Genomic DNA, 17,700 nt, shown 5'->3' on the forward strand with positions numbered 1-17,700 from the left:
GTCCTCGTAGAATCAAGAAATTGAAGCCTTCGATATAGGTAATAAGGCTTCTCCGTGTAGATTATCTTATGTAAGGTAATAAGTGTTCTAACCTTTAAAAGGTTGTCAAAAGAAATGTCTAGCAACTTTTCAGAATAACAGGAAACGTGATCAAGTCTATTCAGCCCGTAAACGTATTCAGCAATGTTATTATAGGCAACATTAAGCTTCTTTTTACTCACAGCGTCACAGTTAAAAAAATCTCACAGCCGTACAGGAGCGTAGGTATTAAGTACGCTTTAAATAAAAGTAGTCGTATATGTAGCGGAGTGAAATACTGTGTTAACCACAGTGTACGGAGCATACCGTACACTTTTCTTACGCACTAAAGATATGGTCTTTCCAGGTCAATGCTTTGTTAAAAACTATGCCAAGATTTATCGCCTTATCAACATATTCTATAACAGAATTTTCAAACATAATATTGTCTAAGCCATTTGTAGCCAGCGGCTTCTGCCGTTCATAGAAGCCTATACACCTATTTGACTAAGGTCATAATTCAAATTACTTCTACATGAACTCATACAATCGACAGGACAGCACGTATACGTAAGGTTATCATCTATGCGCTCCCGTTTATATTCTACCACAGAAATAAGTGCCGTAGTACAGCTTCTTTTTGGTCTGAAACCAGACTGATGGTCTGTCAAAAGTTTATTTTCGCGCATATAGTATGTGACGATCTGCCCATGTAAGATGCGCCCAACGACCTTCGCACGAAAAGGCAGTATGGCTATCGGCCTGTACTCTTTGTTTTGTTTGAGAATAGGGATCACTTTAACAGCTTTCCAACATTTTGGAAAGACACAGGTGATTAGGATAGAGTTTATTACATAGGTTATGTGGGGCAGGATTACGGGTAGAATGATTTTCACAAATTTTGCACAAATTCCGTCTAAATCTATAGCGTTGGATTTCACAGAAAGTATGTCTTTCACAACATTACAGTCATCGAACGAACAAACTCGAGAAGACTTGTATCAACATTAACACGATTACAGTAGTTGTCAATACATACATTAGCAGCCGAAGGAGAATTCCAATTTTCTTGATCGTATTCCAAGTTTCCTTTGGATTTAAAGCGGTGCTGAACTTATTTTCATAGAAATGTACTTTAGCCGATCTTATGGCTCTATTGGCAGTGGGTCGTGCAGCTTTGAAGGGCATGCGCATTTCCACGGTTCTGTATCTTTTCCACCGAGAGTAAGCTAGGTTATGCAAGTGAATCAGATGCTCGCGGATGCAGCGTTTGTTACGCAAAGACGGAAGGTATACTTAGAGCTGCAGTCATGGTAAGGAAACACCTATACTCGTGTATGCTATCTAACTTCAACAACGAAGGCCTAGCGGTGGTCGCAAAAGAGGGGAAGAAAAAACCGTTTTTCCCTGGCATCCTGCAACATTGCCCATAACGTGGAAGCCCCACCATAGGAGTGAAAAAGGCTGGTAGATTAAGAAGGGTGCAGCGGACGGTTTGCTTGTTGTTGTAGCAAAATGGACACTCCCAGAAGTTTTTGGGGAGTGTTATCGATGTTGATGGTTCTTTGCTGGATGCAGATCCGGTACGTTCCGATAACAAGCACCATTAACACTTTGGCTGACAAGCAGTTTTGAAAACAATAGCGAAGACGAATGTGATAGTGTTGAAGACGAGCCTGCAACAACGCAACCAGCCCAATTATTTATTTAGTTCAGTCTATGGTATTACAAACCTTACAGACTAGATAACAATTGTAGACTTATGATGATTTGGTTAACTTATAATTTTAAAATAAATAATTAACCCTTATGGCAAGTCATGGATTTATTTCTTATGTAAATGAACCAACAAGAATTAGCTCTGGAATTTGCTTGGATCAGGTTTTTTGTAGATTCAGTAGCATTTGTGCTTGCACAGGTGTTTACTTGGATCTTCAAATTACCGACCATACTATGACTGGAATTAAAGTTGCTAATTTCTATTACGTGAATAAGAAACCAAAAAATAAAGGCGTGATAAATAAAATAAATTATTCGCTATTGAATGAGAGGCTACGCCATTAAGATTGGGTTAGGGTTTACAATGAGAGGAATATTATTGAAGTGAAGAAAATTTTATTGAAGTGCTTCTTCTTTAAACGTCACATTTCAACTGTAGTTAACGAAGGTAAAAAAAGAAAAATAGAATACAGAATAAAAGGGTTGCCATCATTGTTTCGACAATGGATAATTCCAATACTCCCACTCATTGTTGTAAACAAAATCGGCGACGTTATCTTATGACGTCATCTCCATCAAATTGCACAAGTATTTATGACGATTCTTATTCAATGCTTTCGTAAATATATCCGCGATCTGCTCATCAGTATTTATATATACTAAGTTGAATTGACTATCTTGAAATTTTTATCGGATAAAATGGTTCTGGACATCGATGTGCTTGGTTCTTTTATGAAAGACGGGATTCTTAATTAAACGAATTGCGCTTTGATTGTCCATATATACTGTTGTTTTTAGTTTTGGTTCATACAACAAACTAATTCAAAAACTTTTAAGCCAGATTAGTTCCTTGACAATACAATACATACCCACTCGTCGATCGTCTTGTTTCGCTATCGCCAGCATAATCGACATCACTGTAGCCGACCAAATCAAGAACGCAATCATTTTTATAAACAATACCCATATCGATCGTGCCCTTAATGTACTTGAATATGCGTTTCACCGCAGTTACGTGTGCTGAGCTAGGCTGTTCCAAATATCGACTTACCACACCAATTGCGTAGCTTATGTCTGGTCGTGTCCCAATAGCCAGATAAATTAAGCTACCGACCGCTTCAGGATATGGATATACAGCATCATGCTAATCTTTTGCGAAATCACCAAGATTCTGATTGTTATCCATTGGAGTTCATACAGTTTTGCTTTCAGTCATACCAAACCGATTCAATATCTTTTTAGCATAAGCCTGCTGATGATGCGTATTGAACCATCCTGACGTTGATCAATTTCGAGACCCAAAAATCGCTTTGCCTCGATAACTTTTACTTCAAAATTGTCTTGCAGGTGTGAAACTATCGAATAAATTTCAGTAATGTTATTTGTTACCATCAACCCATCATCTACATAAATCGCGATGATCGTTATTGTCTTATCCTTTCGCCGAATGAAAACGCATGAGTCTGAATCACTTTGTGTGAAATCAAATTTGCAAAGAAATTACGTAAATTTTTCATTCCAACATCGTGATGCCTGTTTCAGACCATATAAACTTTTGATCAGCTTGCATACGCGTCCACTGTTGTCATTATAGCCGACTTGCTGCTTCATAAAAACGTTTTCTTTCAGCTCATCGTACAAAAATGCAGTTTTAATGTCGAACTACTTTAGCCGCATTTTATTCATTGCCGCTAGAGACAGAATTGCACGAATCGATGTATATTTGACGACAGGACTAAAAGTCTCTTCGTAATCGACACCGTATTGCTGAGTGAACCCACGAATCACAAGACGCGCTTTATATCTCTCAATTGAGCCATCAGTATTTTCTTTGATTTTAAACACCCAACGATTATCAATAATTTTCTGATCAAGTGGCTCTACCAAATCCCATGTGTGATTCTTGATCAATGAATTAAACTCCTCATCCATTGCACTCTTCCATTGTTATGCACCGGGTAAGTTCATTGCCTCTTCAAATGTTTTTGGTTCAACAATTGTTGCTGAAAATCCACTTTCAATTAACCGATCTGGACTCTTTACACTTTCTCGAAGATCGTAGCGTCGATTACTTCTTTGGGGTCGAACCCTTTCATGAGTTTCCGCAGTTGATTCTCCTTCAGCGTCAAGAAATACATCATTATTATCAGCTGATTCAACGATGATTTCTCCTGAAGCATTTTAAGATACTTCTTCATCATCAGTATCAATGTCATCCCGAAGTAGAAATTTTTTTGATACTTGCTCATTAAAACGGACATTTTTTGATACTTGCTCATTAAAACGGACATTGCAGCTGAGAAATATCTTTCTGCTCTTCGGATCAAATAGTCGAAAATGTTTGGTTGTGGGCTCAAATCCAATCAAAAATACTTTCTTCGTTTTTGGATCCCACTTTTGTCGACCCGCTTGTTTTGGAACTTTAACAAAACATTCTGTTCCAAATATTTTGATGTGATCCAAACATGGTTTTCGACCAAACCATTTTTCATAAGGTGTACTCCCTGGACACTTGCTATTTGTTGTGTGGTTCAATAAATACGTTGCTGTACGAACAGCTTCAGACCATAGATATTTTGGTAAACCACTAGCAATAAGCATAGTTCTTGCACATTCTTGAATTGTTCGATTATCACGTTCAATTCTCCCATTTTGCTCTGGAGTATACGGTGCAATATATTCGATTTGAATACCTTCATTTTTTAACAATTTCTTGACTCCTTCGTGACAAATTCAGTACCGTTGTCGAAACGAAAAAAATTTATTTGAAAACCAAAAGCCTTCTGTACCATTGGAATGAAAGAGCTCAAGCATACATATACTTCACTTTTCGACTTTATAAGATATGTGAAACGAAACGTTGTTGCTTCGCCTTTAATCAACAAGAAGTAACGAGCGCCACCAATTCCAATTTCTTCCATGGGACCACATAAATCTGCATGCATGTATTCTCCAGCAACTGATGGTCGCTTGATCGATTCCTTATGAGTTGATCTCGTAATTTTTCCGTATTGACAATCCTCACAAAAAAATCTTTCACTGTTGGGCAAGTCGACACCTGTAATGAGACCATCTTTAACCATTTTTCTTATTGAATTGATGTTGACGTGGCCCAATCGACAATGCCACTACTCGAGTGAAACAGCTGCAACATTTGCAACTTCATTTGTACGTACACGAAATTCCATGCGTATTTGTTTCGTTTTATCACGCTTACCTAGTGTAACGATTTACGCTGTTGATCAAGTATTTTGCAACCACCACTTTTCAACCTTTGTCTGTTATAACTATTGTCGAAAACAAATTTTCACCAAGTTCTGGAACATACATCACGTTTTCAAGACGACGCTGCTCCCACTGATAGTTTACCTTCGCATCTATAAGAATGGTACCAATTCCATGAATCTGGACACGATGACGATCGGCTAATTTTACTTGACCACTATGTTCTCTTAGCTCTGAGAACCACTCACGACGAAAAGTCATGTGCCTTCTTGCACCTGAATCAGCACACCAGTAATCTGGATTTAATTCGTTTGATACTGTACACCATGCCAGTTCGTTTTTATTTGCAGTTTTATTGCTATTCGACGAACTTGTTTTCTTTGGACATTTTTTATCTTTTGCCCAATGGCCCATTTGACCACAAGCATTGCATTTCGTTCTTTACTTCAATTCATCAACATTTGACTTTGGCTTGAAATCTTTTTTGGAGTCTTTGTGTTTATTGTGTTTAAACCTAGCAACAACTGCCGCATCTGATGAATCATTCTGTTCATTGTTCATTCGATTCAAATTATCCTCCTCTAACTGCAAAGATGCCATAAGCGTATCAATTGTACGAGTTTCTTTTGTATTATACCAAACAGTTTTATAGTTGTTGAACTTTACAGGCAAACTACTAATAATACGCACCATCTTCAATTTGTCAGCCAGTTTTTCACCCTGTTGCTTAATCTCTGATGCTAATTGATTAGCTTTGGTTACGTACGAAGCGACAGTTTCATCATCCTTCATCTTGAGTGAAAAATATTCTTCATTCAAAGTCATGGCACGAATTTCCGAATTTTTTTCGTACACACTTTCCAATTTGTCCATCATTTCTTAAGCGGTTTTGCATGTTAGAACAAGATTTGCGCGTTCTATATCCGGCGAGTGAAATATAGCATTCATGGCTTTACCTTCATTTCTTTCAAAAATATTCTTTTCATCCTCTGGTGCATTTTCTGCCGGTACTATCCCTTCTATATTCTTGGTCAAATTACGTGCTTTTAAGAAAGCCATTATCTGGAATTTCCATAAGCGATAGTTTGAACCATTTAATACGTGGCCACTAAAATTGTTTTCATTTTTATTTCCATCCATTTTAACCGAACTTTAGTTGTTGTGCGACGACAAAGCAACTTTACATAAAACTTGTTGTTGCGAACGAATATATGTACAATATTGTATGCACAAACGTGATAACGGGAATCCTATAAAGTTGATGCAATTTTTTTAAGGTAGTGAAATTAGATTTTACCTCATGCGACGATGCTTTCTTTGCTCTGTAACACAGCAATTATTTCCACATGCTCTATTTTATTTACGCTACGACGAGACGACTTTTCTAAATGTGCGCGCAACTTTATACAGTACGACGACTTGACTCAGTTGTATTAATCTTTTTTAATTTATTCACTGAAGCTCTCTGGCCCATAACTTTTTAAATGTTTCAGAAGTCCTTTTGACCGAACCAATTAAGTGAATAAAAAAAGGATAAGCGCACAAAAGAAAACACGTTTAATTAACAGTTGAACAATTCGCTTTTATGGAAAGAAAATTTTATTGAAGTGATTCTTCTTTAAACGTCACATTTCAACTGTAGTTAACGAAGGTAAAAAAAGAAAAATAGAATACAGAATAAAAGGGTTGCCATCTTTGTTTCGACAATGGATAATTCCAATAGTAAATGCATCCATCAAATCGGGAACTTCGTTCTCGATATAATAAGTTATGCAATCAGCTAAATAAAGATATTCAATCTCAACGTGATAGCTATTTCCGTGATATATTCTTAGACTGCCGAGGTAATTCGAAAAAAGAATGGGAAGTTATTAATAGTGTCGTTAACCGGAAACGGGTAAATGAGAACCGAAAATGGGAATACTATCTCAGACCCTTCTACTGTGTCTGACATCTTCAATGATTTTTTTTGCATCGGTGGGACAATCTAGCTCTACTCCTTGCAAGTGTATCTTCTCTGACAATGATACATATAATCACAATAACAGTTTTTTATTTGAAGCTTTCACAGGTTCTGAGATTCTAGCAATTATTAAAAATTTAAACAACTCTTTTCTTAAATATTATGGTAATCTACGATTAAAATAACCAGGATTAATCAAAAGAATACTTAAAAATCAGAAATCAATACTTAGAATCAGAAAAGAATACTTAAAAATCATTTTCTTACATTTTTTTGTTATATAAATAAAATTGATAAAAAAAATTTTTATTTTTGAAAACTTTTTTTTTCAATTAAATAAAAAAAAAATAAAACAAAAATCGGCCCACTCCGGGATTAGTGGGGATGATTGCAGAATCGATTGAAGTTTTTTATGAGAAAAAAAATGGCGAAATTCGAAAAATCTCGAAAAACTGAAAAATTAAAAAAAAATTAAAAAATTTTTTTGTATTTTTTCTGAAAAGTACATTTAAAAACAAATAAAAAAAAAATATTTCAAACGGTCAATTTTTGAAAAAGTTATAGCATATTGAAAACAAAAACGGTGTTTTTTTTTTTAAATTCATAACTTTTTGAGTTGGATGAAAAAATTTGAAAAAATTCTGTAAAACGTCTTTCGTAAGCTAGAAAAAGAAGAAAAACTTTCAGCCAATTCTAAAGGGGTCGGGTTCAAAATTGGTCGAAATGGGTTGGAATACCCCATATATATGGTACGTAACAATGCTACCGTTAGAGATAAACTTACTCTAGAGAGGCTTCGAACCTAACCCCGGTCTTTGGAATTGGTGCTGCTACGTCTGCTGAAAAGAAATAGAGATACATAAAATAGTCACACTTTTGTCTGTATATGTCGTTCAAAGCGTAGTTTCACCTAGGGTAAACCCGGGTGATATGACGCGATTTTTTTCTTTTTGCAATATCTTCCAAATAAAACAAAGGTTAGATTAGAATTCAATTTATTAAATTAACTTATATATTTTGTTTCAAAACAATAAAAAACTAAAAAAATTCATTGCATAAAATGCGTCGCAAAAATGTATTACGACTTCGCCATTTCACCCGGAGACCCAGGTGAAATGGTGCACCCTATCGGGTGAAATGGCATACTACTTTTTTTTTTTAAAATATCATTTCCACATTTGTTGCAGGTATTGATGTAAGAGGTGCAACTATCGTGCGACCATTTTTTGAAGATCACACACTGCACCCAGTCATCTTTTTTAGAGGTTACATTGTAATCCTCACCACAACCAGCGCATAAGTTATCTTCAAACTCTTCTAATCCATCAGACTCGTCATCAAAAGGCACGTTTTGCTTTTCCTCTGATGAGCTGGACAAATCCAAGACTTTCTTTTTGTTCTTTGGGTTAGGCATGGGCTTAGTTTGTTTATTATTGGTTTTTTGCTCACGTTTTAAAGATTTGAGCACTTGCTGTGATCTGTTCTCTGGCGTTGTAAGCACCCGTGCCTTTTGTGCTCTTTCACTTTTTTTTAGGCTTAGATACCGATGGAACTGGGCAGACTTGGTCTAGAGCTTTACCAGGGGTTACATCAGAAGGCTCCGGGACGTCTAATAAAGGGTCAATTGTGTCCTGCAAGGATAGGACGTAAAATAATAACGTTGCTATTGACATACCGGTGGTGGTGTCACATCCCGCGGAATTTCCATCTCAATTTCTTTGCTCATTTCTATAAAAGCATATTCTGGGATTATAGTTGGATTAAAAGGCCAAATACCCGTCGCCTCGAATCCCGACATTCCATTTTTCGTTACTGTAGAATTCTCCCAAGCCTCTGAGAGTAAATTTCCGATATCATATCGTCCAATTTTGCGATGTGGATTATTGCGAATAAATAAATTACACGCAGCGTAATAGTATGACTTGAATGCTTTGAAAAACGATCTATCCAAAGGTTGAAGGAATTGAGGTGGCAAACAAAAAAGAATTATATCATTTTCCGCTGCGCAATCCAGCATCTCGACATTTGTACAATGGGAGGAATGCCCATCAAGTATAAGAAGTACTTTGCCCTCTGGTTTTCTTGGTAGGAAATGGTCTTTAAGCCAAAGAAAGAAGATATCTTTGTTAACGCAAGCTGTCTTTTCACCCATGAATATTTTTGAACCAGGTGGCATTCTATCGATCCATTCTGGTTTCATTCGCTTTCCTTTAAACACACATGTTGGTGGCAAAAAGGTACCCTCAGCAATGCAACAAGCTATAACTGTTATTGTCTCACCCTTCTCTCCCGAAGCGATAGCTGCGATATTTTTCGAACCTCTTTGGGTGACAACAAGTTCTGGTTTATTATTTAACTGGCAACCGGTCTCATCGACGTTGAAAATTTGAATTGGTTTGCCCATAAGTTCATTTTCAGTCATAATAGTTTCAAGAAGAGCAAAGTATTTGTTCACTTCTTCACGGTTCATGCTGGTCGCTCGAGCTTGCGAAACACCTTCAGATTTTCGAATCGAAAGGTCTTTGTTTCGCTGCAAAAACCGTTGCAACCATTCGTCGCCGGCTCTCTTGGCTGTCTTGTTAAAGCGGTGCTGAACACCAGGTCTTTCAGCAATGTCATATGCCATTTCGCGAACCATCTTCCGTGTTGGAGCGAACCCATGGCCTTGCATTTTTTTAATATGTGAAACCATTTTCCGCTCGATTTCGTCTCCCAAACAAATAGGTCCACCCAATGTTTTTTTGGTCCAAGTCCCAGATTTCAGGTACCGCCTTATGGTTGAAGAAAGGATCTTATATTCTTTGGCAGCCACATTGATAGAATTTTTTTTTTTTTTATTGCATCAATCGCATCTCTTAACTTTTTATTGGACCACGAAGCCCTGGCAGAGTTAGCTTTTCGTTTGTAAATATTGGGCATTTCTACTGGCATAAAATATAAAAATCTAATTAGAGTATATACCTGTATTTTCTTTCGAAATATATGAATGGTAAGTAAACCGGGTGATATGGCATATGAAAAATGCATGCCATATCACCCGGAAAAAATTGCACCATTTCGCCCGCTTCGGTAAAATTAACTATCAACACTGGCAAAACCTAAACTTCCTGGAATTCTTCACAATTTGCACACGCGGTTTTTCTTTTAAGTTTTGCTTACCTTTTTTATGTAGATGAAATATACGTAGGTTAAAAACTTACCGAATAATTCAGCTTTGAATAAATGATATATCAATTAAGAAAGTCACTTATGCTGTACTTTTTTTTCTTTCAATTTTTTTACCAAAATTTTTCGCGTGCACCAACAAGAGGACGTTGCCCCTTCGCGTTATTTCACAAGACTGAATCGTTTTTCTTTAAATCAGGGATGCACCTTAACGTTAAGCTAATCGTTTATCAAAAAATTTCCACCGTTTCCGTTGAAACACTTCGAAATATTATCGATAAAGAAATTATCAAAATAAATTGTATCTCGTTTTTAACTGAAACGAAAAGCTTTCGTTAACGTTAAAAACGCTAACAAAAACGTGATACTTTATGTTTGAATTGTGCTGGCAATGCTATAGCAATGGTGAAGCCGTAAGGTGGCAACAACGAGCGCACATACACACACAAACTCTATGTAATTTGTTTGTGTAATTCGTTGGTGGTAACGTCAAAAATACTTTGAGAAATGTTCGTACTGTCAAAATTCATGAGAAAAGTTGCAATCAGCTTGGCTAATGCTTTCACCTTTAATGACTCCGCCATCAATCAGCTTTGCCAGCATAGTTTGAAATTAATAATCAACATAAACGATTTGATTTCGTTTTGATATGGCAGAAAACGAAACGAAACCATTTCGTTAATTTGACGATCTTAACGTTAATAAACGAAACGAAATGACTTCGTTTCGTTTATTAACGTTGATTATCGTAACGAAATGATATCGTTTCGTTGGTTAAGCATGCCTGCTTTAAATGATGTTACTGAACGAGTTAGAAATTAGATTTCTTGATGGTATGCCATATCACCCGGATAGCCATTTCACCCGGGTTTACCCTATGGTTAACTCCTAGTAATCGTCGCGAACACAATTTCTTTAAATCATTTGTGGCTCCTTGGCGGTCACGCGAAAAGGCAACTTACGGTTGCTATTAATGATCTATTAATACTCAGGATTCTCGTGGCACAAGGCGCCTTCAGTTTTTTCGGCCGTTTTTAAGAGCTACAATTCCCGATGTGCGAACAGTAGCAATACCGACCACCAGTCGCTACTACGCCTCCTGACCCCCACACCATATGCCAGCCCAGAAGCTATAGCACTGCAACTTCGAACTCATACCTTCGTCGACGTCACTTTCCTAGACGCTCTAGGCGTAGCTCCGAAGACTTTCCAACGGATGCTTTTGTCGAGCTATGCTTCCGAGCTACACCAGAGAAGCACCTTGGAACGTTAGGGAGTGACTATTCGGCCAAGGATGCCGCCTCGTCTAAGTGGATGTCATTGCGGAATGGGTGAAAATGGTATAATCCTCGGTGCATCTACATGATTAAAATTTTACATGGACCCTGGATAAAATTTTTTAAATGTAGACCAAAGTTTGCAGACGTTTGTGTTCACTTCATTGATTTCAATAGTCTTCGTTGAATCAAAACGATATTTTAGAATGAAAGTCGACAGATTTTAAGTTGAAAAATGATAACTGTTGTTTTCCGGCCTTATGATATAAGAGCTCATTATGGATGACCGCGTAGCTTCAGACTAGTTCGACTGTCCACTACCTTAGGGATTGTAGCAGACACGGTCATTAGTTCGACTGTCTTGGGAAAGGTTTTACTTCACTTTGAGTGTTCTTGCGAAGGAACAGCCTCACCTGGTAAATATATGTGCCTACGTATTCACATTTGTAAAAGCAGCCGTAACTGTAACGTTTTGTAGTAAGCACAGCGTATGCAAAAAGTAAAGAGCGGGTGCACGTCTTTAAATCCGGCTCTTGCTCGTCGGCTAACAGGGTGGACTTCTTGCTCCTACCTTTCGCTGTCAGCTCACACTACAGCACAATTATTTTATTTAATGTGCCAAGAAAAAGAGATACCTAAAGGAAAGCGGATACCTACAGTGGCTTACAAGTCTTGATGTCGCATTGGTTTCAGTACGGGGCATGTTGCATGGTGTCGCAACAATCGCCCTCCCTACCATGATTTCCGTAGTCTCCAACTAACACAAAACTAACCTGGAAACCCTTGACACTTACCATACTTATCTAATATCAGGCCAAGGAATCAGAAAAAAAAGTTTAGCAAGTCATTTTGAAATAGACAATTTTTTATTAAATAAACCAAAAACTTAAATTTAATCATAATTAATCCTAAGTGAAAGGCTTTGCTATTTTGAAATAAAAGCTTATGTTGCAACTAATATTAAAAAATTCTTTAAAGATAAGCATTTTAAAATTATCAAAAAAAAATTATTTTTGATATTTGTACACAGATTTGGAATTCTGATCAAAAAGGAATATATATATATTAATTAAAAAATTCAATCACAAATTTTGATTGGAAGCTTATGATCGAAGAATTCGCATTCTATTAATCTTATGCAAAACAAAATTAGTCTGTCAAGTAGAATTATAGTTAATGTGAGATAGGAATGTTAATTCGGCTACAAGCGCCACTACATGAAAAAAATGACGTAGTTGTAATAAATGACTGCATATGAAACGGAAAATCTCATAAAATAATTTTGTCCAGCTAGCTTGTTCTACACGAAACACTGTGCGCTGGTGAGATTGGAAAGTTCCGCTGTTTAATTGGTTTAGCATCACCAACATCTATGACATGTGATATCACATGCGTTTTCCAAGACCAATTTTAGCAAAAGAAGGAAATGATTGAATTACCTTTTCTAAATCATGTTTTTGATTTTCTGTTAAATGGATAGGTAAAAGATCAAATAATTTCCAAAAATCTATTCCCAAGTACAGATTTTGTGCTAAGGTGGGAATAACAAAAATATTTATTAATTTCGATACGCCTCGAAAAGTAATTTGGGTTTTTATACACCCTAGAACTTTTTGCGACTTTCCGTCAGCGGTTTTAACAAATGAGGCAAAAGTTTTAATAGGTATATCTTCTTCCAAAATTTGTGTTGCAAGTTTGGCTCCAACACAACTGACAGAAGCACCAGTATCTAGCAACCCGGAAACAGTTTTGCCGAATAACTGCACTTCCGCATATGGTCGAATGTCATTAGTTTTATCAAAAATTGAACTTAATAGTAGTTTTCTGTTATTGCGAACATTATTCCAAAAAGTGGCTATCCGATTACTGGACCTACTTTTTGATTTAAGATCGATACTATTTTGATTAAAATCATTAAAAATTCGTTCACGTGCAGGGTCGTATTCCTTCACACGAACATGAAAAGGTTTAGTTGGGTTAGGTAAATCAAGTATTTTGTTTGTGATGGGTTTCGAGATATCAATAGGAATTATTCTGTGTTTGTTGCTTGATGTTTCGAACTTTTCAAACGTGTCTGCCTGCGTGCACTTTTCAGCGCACTCTGTTGGCCGTTTTTTGAAGCATTGCAACGCGGACAATTAGGTTTATATACATCAGCGGTTCCGCATCCGTAGCAGAAAACTCTACGCTCGCTAACACAATCTTGATATCTGTGTCCATTCATTTTGCAATTCCAGCAAACTAAGGCTACCTCCTCAATATCTCCGTAGTCCCTTGCGTCTTCGTCGGTAGCGAAGTCAAAGTTGGCTTGGACCTCAGAAACACGTTTGCGACTTGGCAATGGCTTGCTATAGTTTTGCTGGGTTTTTATGTCTTGTAAGAAAAATTCACGTTTCCGACAGATATCGCGCAAATGGGCAATGGAAAAAACATCAATATTTAAAATTTCACGACAATATAAAATTGATACACCTTAAAGTCGTTTAAACAATATATTTATTGTTTTTGTCTTTATTAAATTAAAAATACAAGAGCAAAACAATTGTTTCGACACATACGTAGTGTCTTCATCAGTTGCTACGATCAACTAACCAAAACAAAATAAAAATAAACAAAGTAAGCTTAACTAAATCAAACAAACGAATTTAGAAAAAGCTAATACAATGTAACAAGTTAAAGAGAGTTACAAGAACAAAAAACAAAGTAATTATATATGTCTGTATGTATAACAATAAACGGAACCATCAAACATTACTGAAGAGCTGCGAATAGACTCGAATACTGTGGGCCTGTATCACGATTTACCGAGTCACTTTTGTTTACATATATATGTAAAGATTCTAGAATATTTAATCTGCTATTACTTGTTTCTGCTTTTATTATTTGACAATCGTCTTCGCTTATTCGGTGCCTATTCGATAAAGCATGTTCAGCGATTCCACTTCTCGGGTCAATATTCTTTATATATTTTAAATGCTCATTTAACCGAATTCGTACAGTGCGGGACGACTGACCAATGTACTTAGCGCCGCATATATTCCAATCGTCGTTTTTCTGCGAGCACGTTATTGAATACATGCCCGGCTTGTCCAAATTTTCACATCTGTCCTTCGTTGTTTTCAATAGGGATTTTAACTTTGTTGTTGTTTTTGGGACCAACATTACATTTACTTGCCTATAAAGTTTTTGTAAGTCATTAAATCTGTTTGGATCATAAGTCATGCTACACCAAGTCTTCTTATCATCCACGCACACTGTGTCAAAAAATGAACTACTCTCCCTTCGTTTCTTTTTTTTGTGGTGCTTTTTAATTATTTGCAATATAATGCTGGAGCTATAACCATTTGTTTTCGCGATGCTCACGATTTTTTCCTTTTCTTTTTTGTATGCCGAATCACTGAGCGGCACATTTACTAGCCGGTGAGCCATAGAATTGAAAGCGGCTAATTTGTGGGAAAGGTGGTGATTGGACTCAATCGGAATAAATCGATCAGTCGAGGTGGGCTTCCGATATATATCGAATTCGATATTTCCATCGATATCTCGTTTTATTTTTAGGTCCAAAAACGGTAGCTCATTATTGGATTCATATTCACATGTGAACTGTATTGTATTATTTTTTGAATTGAATAGTCAGGGTTTCTTCGATTTTTTCACTCTCCATAATAATAAAGCAATCGTCAACGTATGCGGCGCTAAGTACATTGGTCAGTCGTCCCGCACTGTACGAATTCGGTTAAATGAGCATTTAAAATATATAAAGAATATTGACCCGAGAAGTGGAATCGCTGAACATGCTTTATCGAATAGGCACCGAATAAGCGAAGACGATTGTCAAATAATAAAAGCAGAAACAAGTAATAGCAGATTAAATATTCTAGAATCTTTACATATATATGTAAACAAAAGTGACTCGGTAAATCGTGATACAGGCCCACTGTATTCGAGTCTATTCGCAGCTCTTCAGTAATGTTTGATGGTTCCGTTTGTTGTTATACATACAGACATATATAATTACTTTGTTTTTTGTTCTTGTAACTCTCTTTAACTTGTTACATTGTATTAGCTTTTTCTAAATTCGTTTGTTTGATTTAGTTAAGCTTACTTTGTTTATTTTTATTTTGTTTTGGTTAGTTGATCGTAGCAACTGATGAAGACACTACGTATGTGTCGAAACAATTGTTTTGCTCTTGTATTTTTAATTTAATAAAGACAAAAACAATAAATATATTGTTTAAACGACTTTAATTTTATATTGTCGTGTGTGTGAGTCGTTTACCGCTCTAAACTAACTATTTATTTAAAATTTCATACTGTATTTCAGGTAAGAGATTTCTCCTAATAATCTCTACAAGTGTACTTTCCGGAAGTGGTTGACTTAGCCGATCAGTCAACTGGACTATCGATTCTTAAAACGAATCAAAATTTTCATTTACTTTTTGCTTTCTATCACGTATCTTCTGTCTAAAGTCTACATCTGTTCTGGTGTCCTTGTATTGGCGCGTTAAGGCCTCACATAAACTAGGCCAGCGAATTTCCGATACAGATTTGTGATATCTCCAAAACCATTCACAAGCTTTGGAGTCAAAAAGCAAACTTGCATGTCTGCAAACTATATCAAAGCACCCGCCTAATGTCTGATTAGTCAAGGCCCCAACACAACCCATATAAAATTTTCAATTGGCATACCATCAATCGCACCTGTGAAGCGCAACTTCCAATTGGCAATAATGTGTCCAACCTTATCCGGCCTAGACGCTAATTCATTCAAACTCTGTCTTGTGGCACTTCTGTTAGGAACATGCTTTGTTGTTGTACATTGGGCAAAGTATTAAAATTAGATAAGAGTGGTTGTTATTGGTTTTGAATTGGTGGAAATTGAAGGCTTAAACGTCTAAACCTTTCTTCCATTTGTGTTTCAATTCTACGATCAATGGAATGGTCAAGACTTTGCAACATTTCTGCTTGCTGCGCCCCTACTGCTGCTGTAACTATAGTCTGAACATTATCTACCTTCACAGGGGTGGTGGCAGATTGTTGCGAACTCTGTACAGGTTTAGTAAGAGTCTGATTAGACTTAGACTACTCTAGTGAACCTGTTTGGAACCGAGATTCGTAACGATGTGGAGGGTTGGATTTCGGAGTGGCAGGTTTGGGAGTTGTCGATTCTGACACTACCCGCGTATCACAAATTGGACAGTTGGAGTTGTTCCTTAAATATTTTGTTAGACAAGTTTTGTCAAATTTGCGATACTACTACTAAAGTTATTGCATATGCCACAACGCGATCCTGATGGTTCTGACATGGTTAAGTCTTCGTTACTATGCTTTAGCGGCATGTTGCAACGAAAACGCCAAAAAGAAATTTAAAAGGTATAAACTCTACTAAAGTTAAGAGTTATGTTTTCGCAAAACACAAAAAAATAAAAATGCGAAAACAAAGTAGTACGAAAGATACATAAGATATACAAGATATATATGTAAACTCAATAAAAGATGGATATCCGTATTTGCCCAAAATAAGATACAAAAAAATAGAGATAAACTGCTGATTCCTCCTTAATTTGCCTGATAGAAGTAAGTAGTGGTAAACCCATCCATTCACCTCTGCGATAAATAAACAAATGAAGCGAAAATCCATCCAGCCCCAGTGGTAATTCAGTCGGTTAGATTTCCAAAAACTAAAATATACTATTCCGAACATGTGAAAGATAGTGTAATTATATTCACTATTTTGGTATGCATTGGTTAGATATTACATCGCTATAATAATCTACATTTCCAAATAAATTCCAAAAATTGAAAAAAAACACATACAAAAAATTAAATGAAAGTTAAAAATTAATCTTTAAATTATTTCAAGTCTTATTTGTCTGCCATGGTCAGATATTGAAAATTTTCCAAAAATCGCAATTCCAATTAACACACAAATAACAAAAAAAAAAAAAAATAACTACCTAAATCACAAGTTCTGTTCTGGTTAACAGCTGAGCGAATGTCGAAGCTGTTACGATTCCAGCGAACATCACAACGTCATCTTGGTATAATTCGAAAAATGTAATGATAAGAAAGTTTATAACCGGAAAAGTGTGATAGATTCATTCGGTAAGAGATAAAATAAAAGCGAACTCAAAATGAAATATATGTGGAATCTGTAAATATCAGACCCCACGTTGGGCGCCAAAAATAATTTATTATCTGTAGAATGCAACGTTTTGTAGTAAGCACAGTGTATGCAAAAAGTAAGGAGCGGGTGCACGTCTTTAAATCCGGCTCTTGCTCGTCGGCTAACGTGGTGGAGTTCTTGCTTCTACCTTTCGCTGTCAGCTCACA

At 36.4% G+C, this 17,700-nt stretch overlaps 1 protein-coding gene across 4 annotated transcripts in view; it reads left to right on the plus strand.

Moving 5' to 3' along the window:
- Positions 1-17,700, plus strand: part of Top3alpha (topoisomerase 3-alpha) — a 487,070-nt gene that overhangs the window by 45,719 nt on the left and 423,651 nt on the right. The window lies entirely within an intron of this gene.

Source organism: Eurosta solidaginis, chromosome 2 (assembly GCF_040869045.1).
Source record: "Eurosta solidaginis isolate ZX-2024a chromosome 2, ASM4086904v1, whole genome shotgun sequence".
Classification (NCBI taxonomy): domain Eukaryota; kingdom Metazoa; phylum Arthropoda; class Insecta; order Diptera; family Tephritidae; genus Eurosta; species Eurosta solidaginis.